A 24,370-nucleotide genomic window follows, 5' to 3' on the forward strand; every position below is an offset into this window, starting at 1 on the left:
CTAGTGAACCTAAAACATAGGAGCCTCAAGCATGAATGTTTTTTGCATAAGCAGTAAGATATATTGCCTTGGAAGCCTAATTTTTGTTTGTGTGTTTTGTTTTTGTGCTGCCGAATCACAACCATAATGAATGATAAAACTTAATGAGTTAAAGTCTAAACACATGATTCATTTCTGACTGCACAGGAAATGGCAAGGATCTCCTGATTTCAGGACTAATTTTCTCATTCTTTGTTTTAGAAAGAAAAGACAGAGGAGGTCTGGTGGTAGCGCAGTGGGCTAAGCACACGTGGTGCAAAGCTCAAGGACCGGCATAAGGATGCCGGTTCGAGCCCTAGGCTCCCCACCTACAGGGGAGTTGCTTCATAAGTGGTGAAGCAGATCTGCAGGTGTCTATCTTTCTCTCCCCCTCTCTATCTTCCCCTCCTCTTTCCATTTCTCTGTCCTATGCAGCAATGACGACATCAACAACAACTACAACAACAATAATAAAAAAAGAAAAAAAGAAAAGGGCAACAAAAAAAGAAAATAAATAAATAAATATTAAAAAAAAGAAAAGGCTGAGAAATAAACAGAGAAAGACAGCAGAGAGGAAGAGATAACATGATGATATATCACCTTTCCTGGTGCTCTCCTGTAACCCAGAGACTCCTGTGTAGAGTACTCTTCAGAGTAACCTATCTCCTAACCCTAAAAAAACCCTCACATTTCAATCTAGTTAAAGTCCTAACAGTCATATGACAAGGGGTAAGTCAACTAGCATTTTAAAAACTTAGATGCTATATTTACAAAATTGAAAGCATTGTGATATTCTCAAATATCTATTGCAAGATATTCATTTAGTGCGCTGGTGAATATTCAATATCCATCTCATCTAGGATAAAATGATGTTGATATGTAGCATATTTCAACTTGTCAAAAATAAATATCCCTACTTTAGTTAATTTCTAGGTTCAGCATAAAGTCATTTGAGTCTGTGGTCAGAATGAAATAGAATCAGAGTTTATAAAGTGGTGTGAGCTGGTGTCACACACTGCTCTCACTGGAAAGCAGGTGAACTACAGTGTTTATAATAAAACAAACAAACAAAAAGATGCTCTCTAAATATTTCCTGAATGCATGTATACATGGAAGACTCCTATTATCATTTACTCAGATATGGAAAACAAAGAATATATTGTTTGTTGATTGGCTTTTACCTGACCATGCTATAAAGCAATGTTTGCAATCAAAATAAAATCCTGGAAGGTTTTTCTCTTCTCATTTCCACTGAGAAACAAAAAGAAAAATTTCAGTTGTCAATATGCACTTCATTTAAATATGCAGATTATCAAGCTTACTGAATTTATTACCATCTCATCACCAATAAAAAAATAGGAAGTTAGAATAATATAATAATAGGAAGTTAGAATAATATAATAATAATATCACCAATATAAGTGGTCTCAGTAACCAATTATAAACATTAGTAAAGACAAATGATTAAATAAATTGCTAGTAGCCCACATCAAAATATCTAAGTCAGGCTAAGTAGCACTTATGTATGAAGGAAGAAATAGGATATGGTATAAGGTTGTCCTATTTGGCATGGGACAAGAACTTAAGGTGGTGAGCAGGGTGAATTGCATATACATATGTAATTATGAAATTATACTAAAATCTGATAGTAGCAGACAATTACTAAGTCAATAAATGTTTTTGAAAAAATAATCTTTCAGATTTAATTTCAGGGCTGGTTCTCCCCAAGACTAAGTCTTTGGAAGGATCCAGATGGCTTTTCTCATCTACAGCATCAGCTCCACGATTTCGTATGGTCTTGGAAATTTATCACATTCAATAGCAAATGAAGGGAAGATTAGTGACTATATACCTGCACCTGGAAAGTAGGAAAATGCCTTGCTTCATTTCTATTCATATTATGATTGTGCAAAATATTTATATTCCTACCAGAATGAAATGGAATTTTGGGAAAGTAGTCACTGGCTGGTAATACCTCCCAAGGATACACTGATATTATGGGAAAATTAATATCATGCTTCTTTATTCACCATGTTAATAAGTCTCCTGGGCTGACAAAATAGCTCATAATTGTTGGGCACTTACTTTCCATACATGAGACCCAAGTTTGAGTCCAGTTCCTACCTGATTGGAGGAAGCTTTTTGTGTTATGGTGTCTTTCCTTTTCTCTTTCCTATCTCTGTCTCTCTCTCCTATCTAAAATAGATAAATAAATAAACTGACCTGGAGTGGTTAAGTTCTGGAGAAGAAAACACATAATAATAACAATAATAATGACAATAATAGTAATGATGAATTTTCATTTCCCTTTTTATGCAAAATCATATGGTTATTGGGGGTGGATGGTAATACATCTAGTTAAATGTGTGTTGCCATGCTCAAGGATTGAGGTTCAAACCTCCATCCCCACCTGCAGGTGGAAAAGTTTCGCAAGTTATGAAGCAGGGTTGGAGTTGTCTCTTTATATCTTTCTCCTCTGTCTCCCTTCCTTCTCACTTTCTCTCTGTCCTATCAAATTAAATAAAGTTAAAATGTTTTTAAAACATGTATGGTTATTTAATATATTTTAGGTGTTCTAAGCTTTTTAAGTGCTATATTTTTAGTAAATCAGTATCTAGTGACTTTGAACTAGCAAGAGGTTATTCACATCTCTCTTCATTTTTCAGCAGATTTATTTAAAAAAATCTTGGGACATATTCTAGATATAACAGATTGATTAATACATTCAAATGAACACATTTTTGTCAGTTATTATTTCAAGGTCAAGATGGAATTAGTACTTCAAATACTCTACTTGAGTTTAAAATACGTGGATTTCAGAATACATATGTTTATTTAGGCTTCATGGAGACACTTTCTGGTGTGGAAAGAATACTTTGTTTAAATTTTAAGTCCACTAATTTCTATTACAATTGGATCATTTACTTACCCTGCTAACCCCCAGAATTTAGACCTAAAAATTCTCATCCTTTCAGCTAGAGTTCTTTCGCTATCTCTCTTTTTCTGCAAGACTAGAAAGTAAAGTTTCACAAAGAATTTCAGAACTGGTTGACTTCAAATCACTTTTGTTTTCTTTAGAATTGATGTTGATTCATATAGTTGCTTTTAGCAACTCAGATGATTGTTTTTAGCAACTCAGATGGTTTTTTTCTCAATTTTTGTGACTGAAGTTTGAATTGTATTCAATAGAATATAGGAAAAGAATGAAAATGGGAAAATCACAATGCTTAATATAAAATAAAATACATGAACTATATAATTTTGGAGGTAAGACATCCCTCCAAAAACAAAGTAAAAGCTGTTTAATAGGCAAAATTTATAAGTAAAATATACATATGCTATAACATCTGTTATATAATGATTTCTACTTGGTTAATTTCCAGTAAAATATGCATTGTATATAGTAAATATTTTCTCAAGGTATTCAATTAGAAGTCAGTTAGTAGAATATTAAGATTTAGTGATAATTGGTATTTTGCTCCCTGAGGATAAATGAAAACATAGTTCTGACATTTAAAACTCAGTGGTATTCTTTGTAATAAAAATATCTCAAATAGAGATTTTCACACAGATAAATTAAGAAATGAATAAATATTCACTGTAGAAATGATATATCTAATAGGTTTAACTCCAACTTTTATGAATGGTGAGTCAACTTATATATTTATATATCTATATCTTTATCACCATTAGGACACATAATTTTGTTTTCTACCAATATAAAATGAATAAATTTTATATTTTATAATGTAATATATACATATATGCATATATGTGTATAATATTGTTGTGTGTTCATGTATGTGTGATGTGGTGGTAGGGACTTGTATAAGTATGACTCTACCACTCCTAATTGACTTTTGTTTTAGATAGAAACAGATGTAGAGACAGAGAAAAACAAAAGGAAAGGGGGGACTGACACCAGTCTTCCATTCATGCAACTCGTCTGGTTTCCTGGAGATCCCTTGTGGTACTGGAGCCTGAACCTTCAGTTTATTCTTGATGAGATGCAACCCTATACCAGGTGTACCATCTCTTAGCCCTACTCTTAATAATATCAGGGATAATTTTAGATGATGCATATGTTATGCTATGTTATGTTATGTTTGTTGTGCTGTGTTTTGTCATGATATTTTATGTTAATTTTAGACTATTATGTACAAAACAGTTAAAATGATATATTTAAATAATTTCCATCTTATTTCTAGTTACAAAATTCTTGGATCAAAGAAATAATGTGATATATTGTTAAAGATCAAAAACACATTTTATTATAAGTATCTCTAAAAGAATATTTTGTCATAAAATATGTATATATACTTTACCGGTCCTTTTCCTTTCACTACAAATATATATAGTATGAAATAGTGTAAAGTCATGGCATGTAGACCAAATCTCAAAGCAGTATATTTTAGCCCTGTCTTGACATTGAAAATCTGTTCCAAAGCACCAATACCTGGATATTATATTGAACTCTCCAAATACTGTTTACTTTTTTATCATAGTATATGGTGATATCTTACTATAGAATCACAGGATTTATATGAATGAGATGCCAGTGTTCAATGCTAAGTCAAAAATGAATGATAGTCTGGACTCTATCTCACTCCGTCTCTCTCATAAATAAGCAGATATTTTAATTGTTCTGTGCTAATATTAATTAAAAATAATATGACAGGTATTATAGTCACACTAACCTTCATTTTCTTTAATGCATGTTCTTATCTCTTTGAACCTGGCATTAACACTGTTCCAATTCCCTAATTCCTCTCCAAATTATAATATATAACTACATCTTTCCCAGACCAGACAATAGTACTGACTCCCTCCATCAAACAACTGTTGTCTGTTCTCAGAGACACAACAGTTAAAGGATGCAACCATCATCAAGGCTGCCCTGAAAGAGGTACTAAATGACCTCTTATAAACAAGAACATCACTATAATACTTGGCATATATCAGAGCAAATGAAGAATTGTTGAATTATGGCACTTCTTCTTCTAGTGTTTGCCCTTCTTCCGTAGCCAGTCAACAGCGTCAGGTTGAGCCTGATGTAAAGTTTCGAGACCTCCTTTGAATCTGGAGAGGTGGCATTCATTGACTATGTGGGTCATAGTCTGTCTGTAGCCGCAGGGGCAGTACAATACATTCAATCCATAATATCAGTAAATGTCAATAAATTAAATTCACCCATTAAAAGGCACAGAGTGGGAGGATGGATCAGAAAACACAACCCAACCATATGCTGCCTGCAAGAATCCCACCTGATCCAACAAGACAATGACATACTTAAAGTGAAAGGATGGAAAACTATCATACAGGCTAATGGAGCACAACAACAACAACAACAAAAAGCCAGAACAGCCATTCTCATCTTTGACACCATAGATTTAAATTAAATAAAGTAATAAAAGATAATCAAGGCCATTACATAATGACTAAAGGATCAGTCAACCAAGAATATTTAACAACTATTAACATCTATGCACCCTATGAGGGGGCATCTAAATACATCAAACACTTACTGAAAGAATTACAAAAATACACCAATAGTAATACAATAATAGTGGTAGACTTCAACAGCCCACTCTTAGATCAACGAAGCAGACAATCAACAAAGAAATAAGAGAATTAAATGAAGAGATGGACAGACTAGAACTCCTGGACATTTTCAGAGTCCTTCACACCAAAAAACTGGAATACACATTCTTTTCAAATCTACACAGCACATCCTCAAGGATAGACCACATGTTAGGCCACAAAGGCAGTATCGACAAATTCAAGAGCATTGAAATCATCCCAAGTATCTTCTCAGACCAGTGGAGTAAAGCTTACATTCAACAACAAACAGAAAATTACTAAAAGTCACAGAATTTGGAAACTCAACTACATACTGCTTAAGAACCTCTGTGTCAGAGAGGCACTCAAGCAAGAAATGCAAATGTTCCTGGAAACAAATGAAAATGAAGACAGAAGCTATCAAACTATTTGAGACACAGCTAAAGCAGTATTGAGAGGAAAATTCAAAGCCATATAATCACATATTAGAAAACTCAAATAAATGACCTTACTGCAAACCTTAAGGACTTAGAGGAAGAAGAACAAAGGGACCCCAAAACAAACAGAAGGATGAAATCACTAAAATTAGAGCAGAAATAAACAACATTAAAAATTAGAGAACCATACAAAAGATCAATGAAGCCAAATATTTGTTCTTTGAAGAATTAAACAAGATTGACAAACCCCTAGCCAGACTCACTTAAAAAAGAGAGAGAGAGAGAGAGAGAGAGAGAAGAGCCAAATAAATATAATTGTAAATGATAAAGGAGATGTCACAACTGACACCACAGAAATCCAGAAAATCATGTGAGTCTTCTACGAAGAACTATATACCACCAAGCTAGAGAATCTGGAAGAAATGAAAGAATTCCTAAAAACATATGCCATTACAAAACTGAACTAAGAAGAACTACACCTTAATAACAAAAAAGCAAATGACCCCATCCAAAAATGGGCTGAGGATATGAAAAAAACATTCACTTCAAAGGAGATCCAAAAGGCTAACAAACATAAGAAAAGTTGCTCCAGGTCACTGATTATCAGAGAAATGCAAATAAAGACAACATTGAGATACCACCTCACCCCTGTGAGAATGGCATACATCAAAAAGGACAGCAGCAACAAACGTTGGAGAGGCTGTGGGGACAGAGAAACCCTTCTGCACTGCTGGTGGGAATGTAAATTGGTACAGTCTCTCTGGAGAGAAGTCTGAAGAACTCTCACAAGGCTAGACATGGACCTTCCATATGACCCAGTAATTCCTTTCTTGGGGATATACACCAAGGACTCAATAACACCCAGTCAAAAAGATATTTGTATACCTATGCTAATAGCAGCACAATTTGTTATAGCTAAAACCTGGAAGCAACCCAGGTGCCCAACAACAAATGAGTGGCTGAGAACGCTGTGGTATATATACACAATAGAATGCTATGCAGCTATTAAGAACAATGAACCCACCTTATCTGACCCTTTGTGGATGGAGCTAGAAGGAATTATGTTAAGTGAGTTTAGTAAGAAAGATAAAGAAGAGTATGGGATGATCCCACATATCAACAGAAATTGAGAACGAAGAACAGAAAGGGAAACTCAAAGCAGGATTTGACTAAATTTGGAGTAGGGCTCCAAAGTAAAAACCCCAGTGTGAGGGTGAGGGTGGATGTTTGGCTTCCCAGGGCATGTGGGGGGTGGGGGTGGGGTGGAGGTGGGGGTGGTGGTGGTGATGGTGCTGGGATAGAACACAGTCTTTTGGTGGTGGGTATGGTGTTTATGTACACTCCTATTAATTTGTAGTCATATAAATCACTATTTAATTAATGTGAGAGGGGAAACTTTTATGTCTCAAACTTTCTAAAGCACAGACTGAGCCTTTTTAATACATAGGCTGAGTCTTTGATATGTTGACTCTCTCAAAAGCCTAGACCAGGGAGAACAGAAGCAACTGGTGGCACAGCTATATACAAATAATATCAAAGGACATAAATTATGGTGACGCTGGATATTATACAGTAAATCCTAATAGGGATTTTTCAAAATTAACCCAGTTACCAAATAATGTGATTATAACAAGAACTATCTATTGTCTTCTTGAACCCTAAGACAGCAGGAACCTCACATTTCCACTATAGACCCTATATTTCCCCCAGTCCTGGAACCTTAGGGTGGGGAGCACTTTCCTGCATTCTTCTCTCAATTCATATCAAATAGTATTGCATCCACCAATCCAACCTAATCAACACCACGAGTACCACCTCAGCATGCTTCACTTCAGACTGTGTCCAGAGACTTCAGGTCTGGAATGTCAACCCTTCAGCTTCATTACTTGGGTGAGACCTTTCCTTTCATAGTATTCTCTAATTACATTCCAGAGGGTTCACTTCCTAACAAAGTCCCCAAACTTTGTATATATGTATATACAAAGTTTATATGTATAAACTTTGTATATGTATATATATATATATATATATATATACATATATATATATACATATATATATATGTATATATATATATACATGAGAAGGTGGTAGCACAGTGGGCTAAGCACACATGGTGCTAAATGCAAGGACCAGCACAAGTATCCTGGTTTGAGCCCCCAGCTCCTGAACTGCAAGAGGTCGCATCACAGGCGGTGAAGCAGGTCATAAGGTGTCCGTCTTTCTTCCCTCCTCTCTCGATTTCTTTGTCCTGTCCAACAACAACAGCAATAACAACAATAATAACAACAACAACAAGGGTAACAACAAGGGCAATAAAATGGGAAAAATGGCCTCCAGAAGCAGTGGATTCATAGTGCAGGGACTGAGCCTCAACAATAACCCTGGAGGCAAAAACAAATAAAAATTATGTATATAAATAATGTTAATAGGTCAATAAAAGAAGAAATACCATCTAGGTGTTTATTTTAAACTTATTTTAATAGAGTTTAAAGTTAATTTACCAAAGAAAAATAGAGGACTTAAAAATGAACAATGATACAGTCAATTTCACATATTTGTAAAAATACAAAAAGTATATTCTTCAACTTGGACATAAAGGAGAACATGCCAAATTTCAGGTTTTCCTCAGAGATTATTTAAATAGTTGTAGTAAGAGTCCATGGCTGTTGTAAGAGGCTTAATAATTTGTAGAATGTAGAGAAAGATATCTTATGGAATTGAGATAAAGATTTGGGGATTTGGGAATGTCACTGAAGTCTTAAAACAACAAATAATATTGCAATACCATATGACTCAGCAACACCACTCTTACCAGTTAGCCAAAAAAACATAAAAACACTAATTTGAAGGGATATAGGCAACTCTGTGTTCATAGCTGTATTATTCACAATAGACAAAATATGGAAGCAACATAAATGCCCCTTGACAAATGACTGGATAAAGACGCTATAGGATATATACTCAATGGATAACTTTCTCAGAAATTATATATATATTCCTCTGAGACAAAATGGATAGGATTGGAGATGATTATGCTTACTAAAGTAATTAAGGAAGTAAATAACAACCACTGATTTCAATCAGATGTGAAATATAGAGAACAGAAAGGTATGAACCCATCCTAAGAACTTGGGTGGACTATGTTGGTTATATGTAAATTTGGCAGTGGGAGTGGTGTGCAAATCATGCCCTTATTATCTTATAATCTTGTAAATCACTATTAAATAACTAGCTTTTAAAGTCTTAAGACACTTGTGTGACTTGTATGCTTGTTTAAGACCACGAAGATTGTATATATCTGATATAATGAGATATTATAAAAAAACACATTAATGAGCTTACCCAATACAACTTTTTTTCTCTATATTTCTCATTTCTTTTCTTTTTTACTTTTATTTCTTTTTTCCTTTCCTTATTTTCTCTTTTTTCCTTATTTCGCTCTTCCTTCCTTTCTTCCTCTCTTCCGTCCTTCCTCCCTTTTTTCTTTCTTTCTTTCTTCCTTTTCCTTTTCCTTTTTTTTGCCACCAGAGTTATTGCCGGGGCTCAGTGCTGGCAGTACTGGTGTTAAACACACTACTACCAGAGGCCACTCCCTTCTTTGCCCCCCTCATTTTTATTAGAAAGGACAGAGAGAAATTGAGAAAACTAGGAGCGATAGAGAGAGAGAGACAAGACAAACACCTGCAGACCTGCTTCACCATTCATGAAGCAGATGCCCTGCAGGTGGGGAGCTGGGGCTCTAGAAGGAGTCCTTGTGCTTTGTAATATGTGAGCTTAACACAGTGCAGCCTTCCCAATACAAACTCTTAATAGATTTCTTTTAATCTTTATATTAAGAATAGACAGTATTAAAGAAATTCAATACCAAGGACATTTTATTCACACAATAAAGCAACTGGTACATCTAAATGACACATTTTATATTTTCCCGAGGAAAGTAAGATTCACTTTAATGTATATTTATTGGTCTCAGAGTAACAACTTTTCCAATGTGAAAACATTTGTTGTGAAAATGCCACCACCATAAAATGTATCATGTTTTATTTTAGCAGATTGAAAATGGCTCTGTAAGGCATGGGCAATATTGGTGAAAATGAAGAGTAAACTGCTGTGGCAAATGTGCAGTGAAGTTAATGACAGAAAGAGGATTCAGAGGGTAATACAGAATAATAACTGGCTTTCCACAGACTAAGAGACCGTGTTTTCATTACAAAGATTTTTTAACCTAAAAAAATCAGCTAGTGAAAAAGATAGCTCCATTTTAATAATGCAGTCCTTTCTTAAAGTTGCATAATGAATATCAAGAACAAATTTTATGGAAAAATTATTAGTGCCAGTGGAAAAAGGTTTAGGAGAAAAAAATAGAATATGTCCAACCATCACATTTTGATTGAGGAGAAAGTTGTGCATGTGCCTTTCAAAAAAGCATTACAGGAAAACATGAATCTTTGAACATCACCACAGCAAAGCCAGTTTTGACATTATTCATTCTTGTACACAGCAATAATGATTAATATACTTGAGAAAAATGGTAAGAAATATACACATTTCGGGCAGGGGTAGATAGCATAATGAGCATAATTGTTATGCAAAGAGACTCTCATGCCTGAGGCTTCAAAGTCCCAGGTTCAATCCCCTGCACCACCATAAGCCAGAGCTGAGCAGTGCTCTGGTAAAAAAAAAAAAAAAAAAGAAAGAAAGAAAAGAAAAGAAATGTACACATCTCTTATCATGATTGTTGTCTACTCATTTCTTCTTTAAAATCAAAGGTTTCACTTAAATTTAATATATTTATCTATTTATTTACTGTTGAATAGACATAAAGAGAAATTGTGGGAGAAGGTGATACAGATGGAGAGAGACAGATAAACCTGCAGTCCTACTTTACCAATCCTGAAGCTTTCCCGTTGTAGGTGAAGGTCACAGGCATAGACCCAGGTCCTTACACAATTTCGTATGTGTGTTTAACCAAGAACACCACCTCCTGGCCTCCAAATGGGAGACTATTTCTATTTATTTATTCATTCATTCATTCATTCATTCATTCATTCATTCATTCATTCATTATCAGAGCACTGATCAACTCTGGCTTACTACAGTGCTGAGGAGGATTGAACCTGGGACTCTGAAGCCTCAGGAATAAGAGTCTATTTGCAAAACCATTATGCTATGTACTTTTGCAGATGGAGAAGGAAAGAGACAGACCCTTGTATTCCTGCTTCAGCACTCATGAAGCTTTCCCACTGCAGGTGGGGAATGGGGTCTTGAACTCCTGTCCTTGCATTTGTTAATAAGTATACTCAACCCAGTGCACCACCACCTGGTACCTTAATTTAATTAATTAATTTATTTATTTTAATATTTATTTAATTTATTTATTCCCTTTTGTTGCCCTTTGTTGTTTTATTGTTGTAGTTATTATTGTTGTTGTCGTTGTTGGATAGGACAGAGAGAAATGGAGAGAGGAGGGGAAGACAGAGAGGAGGAGAGAAAGCTAGACACCTGCAGACCTGCTTCACCGCTTGTGAAGCGACTCCCCTGCAGGTGGGGAGCTGGGGTTCGAGCCGGGGTTCTAACCGGGATCCTTATGCCGGTCCTTGTGCTTTGCGCCACCTGCGCTTAACCCGCTGCGCTACAGCCCGACTCCCCATACCTTAATTTTAATAATGATACATTAACTTGATTTTTGTTGTTGTTGTTGGAATATTGATGCATTGCCACTAGATGTGTCTGCCAAGTAGTATTATAATTAAAATGTAGCACTTTTCCAAGCTGCACAAATATAAGCAGATTGCATCTTGTTTTCTCCATGGATAATGAATCCCATAGATCTCAGTTTTTTCAAATTTTATTTTTTACTTGTTGAACTGTGGTTTTGTGACAGTTTGATTTCACCACTACAAGCCACCTTTAAATTCAGATAGAAATATGGAGATAATAGATAGATGACAGATGGCAGATAGATAGATAGATAGATAGGTTCATGATTAGTCAACAATTTGTTTGGCTTTGTATGTTAACTCTCTTTTCAACCACCAGGTTCTAGATGCCAACCAGATTTACTTGGACAGACAACCCCACCAATGTGTCCTGGAGCCCTGCTTCCCCAGAGCCTCGACCCACTAGGGAAAGAGAGAGGCAGGCAGGCTGGCAGTATGGTTTGACGTGTCAACATCCATGTTCAGCAGGGAAGCAATTACAGAAACCAGACCTTCCACCTTCTTCACTCCACAATAACCTTGGGTCCATACTCCCAGAGGGATAAAGAATAGTAATGCTGTCATGGGTGGTCCGGGAGGTGGCATAGTGACTAAGGCACTAGACTTTCAAGCATGAAGTCCTGAATTCAGTTCCTGGCAGCACTTGTACCAGAGTGATTTCTGGTTCTTTTTCTTTCTCCTCCTATCTTTCTCATTAATAAATAAATAAAATCTTAAAAAAAAAAAAGGAAAGCTGTCAGGGGAGGGGATAAAAGGTTCTGCTGGTGGGAATTGTGTAGAGTTGCACCCCTCTTATCCTATGGTTTTGTCAATGTTTCCTTTTTTTTAAATAAAAAATAAAAGAAAGAAAAGTGCAAAAAAATAGATAATAGAAGATAGATGGATAGATAGATAGATAGATAGATAGATAGATAGATAGATAGATAATAGATGGATCTATAGGTACCTGCACAACAAAGCTACCATTAATTCTATGACACCTCCCATATGGTTCCAGGGCTCAAACCTAGGCTGCACAGGCTGGAAAATAAAGATATTTTTGAGCTATTTATTGATATCTCCCTAGATCAATTTTTCTGTACTCTTAAATATTATCCTAAACATAGTAGAAAGCCTTCTAAGAAGTAAATGTATTAGGAAAATCACATTTTCTTCATAAAAATAATATTAATACAAACATGTTCATTAATTAATACACTTTTAAAACATCTGCATTATCTTTATAACTCACTACAGACAATGTTTGTGTCCATACAAATTCAATAAAAGAAAAAAATGTACTCTCCCGTATGATGGTATTTGGAGGTGGGACACATGGCAGATAATTAGGTCACAAGAATGGACTCCTCATTAATGATTAAACTCTCTTGGATTTTGTCAAGTTAAGAAAACAGTGTCTTTTTGAATTTTAATCTTTTCTCATTGTGGTCTACTGGACTTATTCTCAAAGAAAATCTAATAACCTTGCACTATTTAGAAATACTTTATTTTGGGTGTCTCATATTTTCTTCTTTCTATCTTTTTTTTTCCTTTTTCATTAATCCAATTATCATTTCCAGTTGGACTAGTCATGGTTATTTCATTTGGAACTAATTTCTTGTTCTGATTATGATTCTGTACATGTTACATAGTAACTTAATAATAGTTCTTAGGAAGATAAGTCACTAGAGCTAATTTATAGTGGAAATGCATATGGAATAATATAAAGCTGTTCCACTGATTTTCAAAAGACTTCATTATGATTAATAATATTAAAATAGTGATCGGAGAGGGTAATGATGATTTACCACAAATTATAAGGAATCATTGAATAGTTTTAATCTTACTATATTTAAATAATGAAATGCAGGTATATTCAGAAATACCCAATAATGAAATTTGGAACTCATAATAATGCCATTAATCATAACTAGATTTTTGTATATTTTATAGTAAAGAATATATATCTTGTGGATTTGATTTAAAGCATCTTAATGATGCTTTATACAAACCATATTTGTTTTAAGTGATTGATAGGTTTAATTCTCTCTAGTCAATATTATGGATTTATAACCAAATTAAATAATTTCATATAGTTAAAAGAATAGCATGCTTTGGGGAAAAAGAAGCAGCACTTTAGCTAATAAAATACATTAGTGTCCACTTCCCCATGCTTAAGCATCCTGAACTATAGGAAACAACACTGAATCTGGGTTCAGATTTCAGAAATGAGTTCAAGTAAATTAATAGCCATTAAATTTGTGAATAGTTGTCAAATACACTGGGATGAAATATAAAGAAATTGTGCTGCTCATCCTCATGCAATTCCCAAAAATGTAGATACAATGTCATATGCCACTAAATATAATGTAAAATCAATTCTACTTGGGGTTCGAAGTTTCCCAAGGAGAGAATAGTTCTTTCTGCTTGAATAGTTTACAAAACACTTCATAGAAGAGATAACATTTTCAGCCAGACTTGATGGAAGAGATAAATTTCAGCTGTTGGTGGTGACATGAAAAATGTGTCAAAATATTAGCAAAGAATAGATAATTTGGGCTGAACACTGAATGTGGAAACATCTCAGGCTTTTGGTTTGTTTGTTTTTATTTTTATTTTTTATTTATAAAAAGGAAACATTGACAGAACCATAGGATAAGAGGGGTATAACTCCACACAATTCCCACCCTCAGAACTCTGTTTCCCATCCCCTCCCCTGATAGTTTTCCTATTCTTTATCCCTCTGGAAGTATGGACTCATTTATCTCATGCTTTTTACTTATATGCAGGTTCTGTGTTTCAATTGACTTCCCTGTAATGTTACTCTTCAGTCATTTTGATAATTTGTTCATAGTTAACAAAATTTTCATTGTTGGAAACACTGGGATAGTTGAAATTGCCTTATGATATTGTAAACACACCAGTTACACTGATATACAATGCTTGAGACAACAATATTAGAAAAGAGTAGGAAACATTTCAATTGAAAAGAGGTAATCTTATGTTATCATTGAGTGTTCAAGACTGTAGACTAAGTCTCAGTATAGCCAAATCTAAGAGTGAAGGAAAAGGGTGTATGTAGCAAAAATAAGACACTATAAACTTATTAAGAAGAAGTCAGCCTTAAATAGCACAAATGTGAATATTATAGATGAGTACAGATGGTGATATAAACATAGAAAAATGATTTTTAAATCCAAAGAGAATATCAGTAGTAGAATCCCATAGGAAATATTAAGCAAGTCCTCTCAAACAAATTTGTGAATATATATATATATATATATATATATATATCCATTATGCTATCCATATATATATATATATATCCATTATGCTATCTACCCTGCCCCAAATCATATAGTCCTGTCATTCTTAAGCAGTTTCAACATGAAAGAATAAGAAGAACCCTAAGTTTGAAAGGTTAGCCTGAATGTATACTGTATAAGGTCACCTGGGAGGTGTGTTTTTCATATAACTTCATTCTAGCTTACATACATCAGTGAATATATCCACCCTGGACTTTAAGTATTAGAATGGAAATGGTCACAAATCCAATATACCCTAACACATAAGCAGCCTAATTTAACCAAGCATAAACAGAAAAAAAAAAAATCCCCCTTATAGCTTCTAAATTCCACCTAGCAAAGCAAAGGGAGTTATTTAAAAAAATTCAATTAAGCTTGAGAGGCAAGACCATGGATACTGTGTCTGAATTTAAATGATTAGAAAAGAGGACCCAAGCTGGGAGTATTCTGCAGACACCTATCACAGAGAGATAAGAAATTGTACCCATGTGTCAACAATAGTCCTGTAAACCAATGACACCCTTCCCCGATAAAATAATTACAAAAAGGGAAGAAAGTCAATATTTTAATAGATCAAAGCAACACAGACCCACTTACTTCATATATCGTTGATCTGTTCAGAAGAGATTTATGTCCAAATGCAGAGATGATAGTTTTGTAACTATTTTTAAATTACAACTGACTTGGGGGACCAGAGTGGGGAAGCAGAGAGCATTAAGGGGAAGTTGGAGACCTAATTCCATATGGTAGAACAAGATGGTGTTTTGGTGGATGGTAAGATGTACACCCATTTTGAGAATCTAACCTCATGAAAACAATAATCCTGTGAACCATTATTCCCTCAATAAACTGACACTGAAGTTGTAAGAGAAAATATAAATAGTTTTTAAAATGGTAGACAACATTCTGTATATGAAATCTTAACCCTGAAAAGACATTTTTAATATAGATAGAGACTACTACCCAATTCCTGTGAAGATATAAGAAAATTATATATTTTTTTGCAAGAAGGGACTCTATAATATTTATATGTATTAAAAATGTTGAGGTAACATTGGTGTGTAAAGCCTCTGTATTTTAGGGTTATAATTTCACAGCTCTTCATTGATGTTTGTCACATCATTACACAGAGTCCCAGTAGCAATGCAACTTACCACATGATAGCAGAAACTTCTTTAAGAGGTGTGTACTCCTATGTTCATAGCAGCACAATTCATAATAGCTAAAACCTGGAAGCAACCCAGGTGCCCAACAACAGATGAGTGGCTAAGAAAGCTGTAGTATATATACACAATGGAATACTATGCAGCTATCAAGAACAATGAACCCACCTTCTCTGACCCATCTTGGACAGAGCTAGAAGGAATTATGTTAAGTGAGCTAAGACAGAAAGATAAAGATGAATATGGGATGATCCCACTCAGCCACAGAAGTTGACTAAGAAGATCTGAAAGGGAAACTAAAAGCAGGACCTGACCAAATTGAAAGTAGGGCACCAAAGTAAAAACCCTGTGGTGAGGGGTAGACATGCAGCTTCCTGGGCCAGTGGGGGGTGGGAGTAGGTGGGAGGGATGGGTCACAGTCTTTTGGTGGTGGGAATGGTGTTTATGTACACTCCTAGTAAAAGGTAGTCATATAAATCACTAGTTAATTAATATGAGAGGGGGAAAATTAATTGTATGTCTCAAAGTTTTTAAAAAACAGACTGAGTGTTTAATATATAGGCTGTGCAATTGATATGCAGACTCTCTCAAAAGCCTAGACCAAGTAGATTAGAAGCAACCAATAGCACAGCTATATACAAGATACTGGGTACTGTACAGCAAACCATAACAAAAGGACTTTTCAAAGTTAACCCAATTACCCAATAATGTGATGATAACATTAACTATCAATTGTCGTTTGGAACCCTAAGACAGCAGGAACCTCACATCTCCACTATAGATCCTCTACTTCCCCCAGTCCTGGAATAGGATAGGTCCCACTTTCCTGTATGCCTCTCCCAATCCATATAAAATAATATTGCATCTGTCGATCACAACCTAATCACCGCAACTATGGCCACCTCAACATGCTTCACTTCATACTGTGTCCAGAGACCTCACGGGTGGAATGACAACCCTTCAGCTTCATTACTCGGGTGAGACCTTTCCTTTCATAGTATACTCTAATTCCATCTCAGGTGGTTCCCTTTCTAACAAAGTCCCAAAACCTAGATATACACCAGTTTCTGTGAGAGAGAGCATATGTTCATATGTATCCATAAACTACTGCAAAATACATACCTGAAAGCAGAAGTACACTAAAGTTTGCAGTGAGTATCCCCCTAACACTTCTTCTCCACTATTCCAAGCTTTGGGTCCATGATTGCTCAACAATTTGTTTGGCTTTGTATGTTAACTCTCTTTTCAGTCACCAGGTTCCAGATGTCATCAGGATGCCGACCAGGCTTCCCTGGACTGAAGACCCCACCATTGTGTCCTGGAGCTCCGCTTCCCCAGAGACCCACCCTACTAGGGAAAGAGAGAGGCAGACTGGGAGTATGGACCGACCAGTCAATGCCCATGCTCAGCGGGGAAGCAATTACAGAAGCCAGACCTTCCACCTTCTACAACCCACAATGAACCTGGGTCCATTCTCCCAGAGGGATATAAAGTGGGAATGCTATCAGGGGAGGGGGTGGGAGATAGAGATTGGGTGGTGGGAATTGTGTGGAGTTGTACCCCTCCTACCCTATGGTTTTGTTAATTTATCCTTTCTTTTTTTTAAGTTTTTTTTTATATTTATTTATTTATTCCCTTTTGTTGCCCTTGTTGTTTTATTGTTGTAGTTATTATTGTTGTTGTCGTTATTGGATAGGACAGAGAGAAACGGAGAGAGGGAGGGGAAGACAGAGGAGGAGGAGAGAAAGATAGACACCTGCAGACCTGCTTCACCGCCTGTGAAGCGACTCCCCTGCAGGTGGGGAGCTGGGGTTCGAGCCGGGGTTCGAACCGGGATCCTTATGCCGGTCCTTGTGCTTTGCGCCACCTGCGCTTAACCCGCTGTGCTACAGCCCGACTCCCAATTTATCCTTTCTTAAAAAAAAAAAAAAAGAAACTTCTTTTGGTTTGTTTTCTTTTGCTTATAGAGTCCTCAAAAAAAAAAAAAATCCCTGAAGCTTAGATAAAGTATTATGGGAATACTTACATGGAAAAGTTAACTTCAGAATAAATATGCAATAAATATCATTTCCTTGAAGAATGCTTAAAGTAAAACTTTTTTTCTATTTTATCTTGTTTCTTTATTTATTGCTCTATTCCTTTTTTATAATTCAATCAAGGCCCCCTAGTTTTCTCCAACTCTCAAGTCATTTTTTCATTCAGACAGATGTGTATATGCATGTTTGGGGGTGGTGGTGGTGGTGGTTGTGGAGGGTAGTGAGATGATACAGCATCAGGGATTCTTCTTGTGTGGTAATACTCCTATCTGGTACAAGAATGTGGGCTGTTCACATTCTTGAGAAGGTAGTACCCTACCACATGAGCTATTCTTCTAGTTCCCAAACCCTTTCTATTTCCCTACTCCTAAATTTAAATATAATCGATGCTTGAGAATCAGTTAGGCTTGAATTGAAACAAGTATAAGATAAACTGACAGTGATGAAACAATATGGTTTCCTATGTCACTGAAAGTTATAGAATATTAATGTAGGTTTGCTATATATGTACTCCACTATCTTGAGGAATTTCCCGTCTATTCCTATCTGTTTTCTGTAGTGTTTTGACCATGAATGGGTATTGGATTTTGTCAAAGGCTTTCTCTGCATCTATTAAGATAATCATGTGGGGAAAAAAAAAAACTAGTATAGCCACAGGCCCCTTGGAATATAACTAAAATATGCCTACTAGCTATCTCCAAAATGGAGGACTTCTCAGCACTTCATTTGCACTATTCCAGCCTTTAGGTTCATGATTGATAACAATTTGTTTGCCTTTGTATGTTAACTCTTTTTTCAGCCACCAGGTTCCAGATGTTAGCATGATACCAACCAGACTCCCCTGGACAGACAACCCCATAAATGTGTCCTGGATCTCTGCTTCCCCAGAGCCCCACCCTACTAGTGAATGAGAGAGGCAGGGTGGGAGTTTGGATCAACCAGACAATGCCCATGTTCAATGGGGAAGCAATTATAGAAGCCAGACCTTCTACCTTCTGCATCCTATAACAACCTTGGGTCCCTAATCCCAGAGGAATAAAGAATAGGAAAACTATCAGGGGAGGGGAGTTCTGGTGGTGGGAATTGTGTGGAGTTGTGCCCCTCTTATCCTATGGTTTTGTCAATTTGTCATTTTTATAAATAAAAAATTCAAAAAATTAAAAAGAATATTAATGTATTGCTTATACAGTCTATATTTATGTTTGAATGAAAAAAATCATAACTGTACCCTAAGTGGTTGAGTCATACTTTTGTCTTTGCTGGTAAATTCAGAATATAATTAATCTCATCTACTTCTATATTATTATAAAGCTTATGAAATGAAAAAGCAATGGAAGTCTTGTGGAAAAAAAGTAAGATTTGGATTAGTAATAATGTCCTTTTCATTGTTAATGTTTTATTGATTTAAAATTAATGAAATGTTATCTGCAAGTACATTAGTCTATGTGAATGGGAGCTATTCAGACTCAAGCAATTACTAGGGTTAGAATACCTAGTGGAATATTACATGGTCTTCCTGGAAAAAGCTTTGAAATAATCATTAATTCATGGTATAGTGAGGTACTTCTTTGCCCAATATCTAATGTGCATTATTACTGAAGTTAAAATGAATTTGAGCTTCCCAAACAGACGCATTTACATGCAGCCTGTTCTACTTTGTTTCAACACTTTGGAGGAGGAAAATAGCAGTGTGAATTCAGTATATTTACATATTAGTATTTTCCATATTAATGAACAAATGAAAGATAATAAAGATGCCACATGTAATTTAATGACAATTTATTTCTGGGGGATCTATATAAAAGTCATTAGACATCAGCTATTCTTTTAATAACAGGTGAAAAAATTATTAAAAGAAATGCACATAATTGGTTTTTTTTTTACTTTTCCAAATTTTAAAAGTATGCTTACAAAAATCAATTTATTATAATAATAAGTGATTATTTAAGAGACTAGAAAAGTCTTCCTTGGGGCCAGGTGGTGGTGCACCTGGTTAAGTGCTCGTATTACAGTGTGCAAGGATGCAGGTTCAGGCCTCTGGTCCCCACTTGCAGGGGAAAGTTTCACAAGTGGTGAAGCAGAGCTGCAGGTGTCTTTCTGTCTCTCTCCTTCTCTCCTTTCCCCTCCCCTCTCCTCTCAATTTATCTTTGTCTCTATCCAATAATATATTTTTTTTAATTTAAGAAAGGAGACATTAACAATATCATAGGATGGGGGGGTACAACTCCACACAATTCCTGCCATCCAATCTCCTTATCTTACCTACCCCCTCCCCAATAGCTTTCCCATTTTCTATCCCTCTGGGAGCGTGGACCCAGGGTCATTGTGGGTTGCAGAAGGTAGAAGATCTGGCTTCTGTAATTGCTTCCCTGATGAACATGGGCGTTGACTGGTCAACCCATACTCCCAGTCTGCCTCTCTCTTTCATTAGTAGGGTGAGTCTCTGGGGAAGTGGAGCTCCAGGACACATTGGTGGGGTCTTCAGTCCAGGGTGATTGTATGTCTAACAAAGGGACTTTTCAAAGTTAACCCAATTATCAAATAATGTGATGACAGCAATAACTATCCATTGTCTTCTTGAACCCTAGGACAGCAGGAACCTCATATTTCCACTATAGAGCCTAAACATCCCCCACTCCTGGTACCCTAGGGTAGGGCCCACTTTCCCATATGCTTCTCCCAATTCTTATCGAATAATATTGCATCCGCTGATCGCAACCTCATCAACGCAATGAGTGCCACCCCAGCATGCTTCACTTCAGACTGTGTCCAGAGACCTCAGGTGTGGAAAGACAACCCTTCAGCTTCATCACTCAGGTGAGACCTTTCCTTTCATAGTATTCTCTCATTCCATCCCAGGTGGTTCACTTCCTAATATATATATATATTTTTTAAAAGAAAAGTCTTTCCTTATGGGGAAGTGCTCACAATCACTGATTATAAGAGAAATGCAAATAAGGACAATGACATATGACATATCATTTTACACCTGTAAGAATATCATATATTAGAAAAATCAGAAACAACAGGTATTTTCAATATTTGGGGTGCAAAAGGACCTTTCTACACTGCTGGTAGGGATGTAAATTGGTTCAATTTCTGTGAAATACTGTCTGCATGGAAATGGATATACTGTCTGACTCAGAAATTTCTCTTTTGGGGATTTACCCAGAGGAAACAAAAACACCTATAAGAAGAGATCTATGTACACATTGTCCAAACCAGTACAATCCCACAATAGCCAAAACTTGGAAGCAACCCAGATATCAAACAACAGATACATGGCTAAGAATGTTGTGGTTTATATACACAATGGAGTACTACTCAGATGTTAAGAATAAAACCATCTTCTTTGCCTCATCTAAGATGGAACTTGGAGGGATTATGTTTAAGTAAGATAATGTAAAAAGAGAAGGACAAATTCTAGATGATATCACTAACAAGTAGAATTTAAGAAACAAGGACAAAAAAGGAAAGCATGAAGCAAAGCTTGGTGTAATGCACTGCACCAAAGCAAAAGACTGGTGAAGGAGAACAAAGGAAAGGGTGGACAGGGTCTTGGGCTCCTGGTGCATGATGATGAAAAAGGACCTAAGTTGGGGGTGACAGTGTTTGTTCTGCAGACACCTATTATAGGAGGATGAGAGTTGTCACCAGGTGTCAATAACTGTAAACCATTAATATCACCTTCTAGATGTTAAAAAAAAGGAAGAATCTGTTCTATGACTCTTCTGACCAATATGAAGATAATTTGAGTTGTTAATGTGCAAGTCATCACAATCAAGAGAGCAAAATTGACTTGAGTCTTACTTTCTTCTAGTTATATATGTAGTTTATTTTCCAGCCATATAAAAAAACCTCCCTAGTTACTCAAAACATTTTTTCAATTCTATTATCCCTCCCTCCACCATCATCAATTGTGAGAAAATAGGTCAGTGGATCACATCTGTTTACTAAGAATGTATTCTGGAGTTTTTTCTCATGGTGGAGAAATCATAATTTAAGAAGTCAAATTTTAGGGGCTGGGTGGTGGTGTACCTTGTTAAACACACACATTATAGTGCACTAGGATCTGGGTTCAAACACCTGGCCCCTATCTGCAGTAGGAAAGCTTCACAAGTGGTGAAGTAGGGCTGTAGGTGTCTCTCTGTTTCTTTCCCTCTCTATCTCCTCCCCCTTTCAGTTTCTCTCTGTATCTATCAAGTATATAAATAAAAATATTTGAAAAATAAGTCAAATTTGAAATTGAATAGAATTCCCATTCCAGTCCATACATTTTATTTAATTTCAGAAAATGTAATATTATTCAATTTAAATTAACTTTTATGATTTCAAAAATTTTTATTTTCAAAACAAAAATGTATCTTTAATCTCAGACAATTTGAATTATTATATTTGTTTTATCCTGACACTCTTAAATTAATGTAATAGTGGTTTAGAGTCCACAACTGTAAGGCGATCTTTTTATGAAAACAACTATACATTCAGCCCTCTTCCTATTTATTTCATTCTAATACTTTAAACTGGAAAATAGTAATCTGACTTGTTCACAGTTATAGACAGTCATAATACTTATAAACCTCTAAAATAACTTTACTAATTCTTCCAGATAGACTAATTTTCTCTCAGGACATACACATGTTTTATGTTAATCAGTCTCCTGTTATCACTGGTTCCAACTGCAACTACTCTCAGCTGTAAGCCTTGGGCATCTTTGAGAAAATAAAATCAGATCTTTAGCACTTGATATAACTCACAAAATGACAAAGAATTGTCTCATAAATTCCAATTCCATGAGATAAAACATTCTCTGCCATTTTCCTTAATATTACATGAGATATCCATATTGGAATTAACCATTTGTATCCAGTGGCTAATGCAGAGAATTTGTGTCATAACCATATGTTAAATTTCTTTGAAAAATCTCTCTCCATAAATGCAAAATGAAAACTAGGAAAAATTCTAACAGAATCTTATGATTAGTCCTTATTTCCCAGACTGTTTCTCTGGCTCTCTAGAATAGCATGCTGGTGTTTTTTCCATGTCAAAGGTAGACAACAGAATACCATAATCTTCTTAAAGGGAAAACTTTATAACACAGATATCTCTACTCAAAGAAATCTATAGTGAGAACATTGAATATTTGAAATTATAATATTTTAAACTTCACATTCTGTTAGTTTAATAATTATTTAATCATGATTTATGTTTTAATAGTTGTTAAAGTTTTATTTAAAACTTTATTTTTCAGTTATTTAACTGAAGAAGAAATTTAGTGATTCCCTTACAGTCAATAGTATTTTAATATACTATGAGACTGTAGAGTTTTCTATTGTCACCTATAACCAGAATGCAGGATCTTTGAATCTCATCCAGGTTTGTTTTACATAAACCAAATAAAAGACATGTTGACTAACTTTCACTTGTACATATAAAGATAAAACTATTTCTCTAAACCAATACTGCAACTTAAAAAAAAAACCCTAGAATAAAGATTAGTAAGATTTTTTTCTTCAGTGAAAGGACAAGTAGTACATAGTTTGGGGCTGTGCTGGCCAAATAGTCTTTGTAGAAACTGTTTAACACTACTGTAGTAGTAAGGAAACAACTATACACTGTAAATACATAATATATATAAAATTGTGGTGCTCACTTCAGCAGCACATATACTAAAATTGGAATGATACAGAGAAGATTAGCATGGCCCCTGTGCAAGGATGACATGCAACTTTGTGAAGCATTCCATATTAAAAAAAATTAAAAAGTAAAATTGTGTTCCCAAATATATATGTATTTAATAAAACTAAATGCATCTTAATTGGTCTACAGGACAGTTTTCTAAGTGAGACTTAACTGGAAGCCTCAAAAATCTAGTATTTCCTTAATAAGTTAATGGAAAATAAGGAAAAAAAATACCACACAAACAGCGCAAGCTCTATCTACTATGAGCCTGAGAGAATCCTGGGATATATTCTCTACCTATGTTTTATGCTTTTGGTTCTTCAAAGTAACAAGCTTACAAAACAGTGAAGAGCATGACTGTGTCACAAGTGTCCCACATATTTATCCAAATTATGTACTCAAATTAAAATAAGCACTAGTTGGAGGCTGAAGCACCAGGTTTGGTCCAAGGCACCACCAAATTCCAGG

At 35.4% G+C, this 24,370-nt stretch overlaps 1 protein-coding gene and 1 non-coding gene across 3 annotated transcripts in view; one reads left to right on the plus strand and one right to left on the minus strand.

Annotated features, from left to right (window-relative positions):
• LRRTM4 (leucine rich repeat transmembrane neuronal 4) overlaps positions 1 to 24,370 on the minus strand; it is an 839,426-nt gene that overhangs the window by 87,260 nt on the left and 727,796 nt on the right. The gene's annotated exons all lie outside the window — the stretch shown is intronic.
• Positions 23,866 to 23,972, plus strand: LOC132537824 (U6 spliceosomal RNA). Its single transcript, XR_009549250.1, has one exon. It is a non-coding gene; the product is annotated as a U6 spliceosomal RNA (small nuclear RNA).

Source organism: Erinaceus europaeus, chromosome 3, assembly GCF_950295315.1.
Source record: "Erinaceus europaeus chromosome 3, mEriEur2.1, whole genome shotgun sequence".
Classification (NCBI taxonomy): domain Eukaryota; kingdom Metazoa; phylum Chordata; class Mammalia; order Eulipotyphla; family Erinaceidae; genus Erinaceus; species Erinaceus europaeus.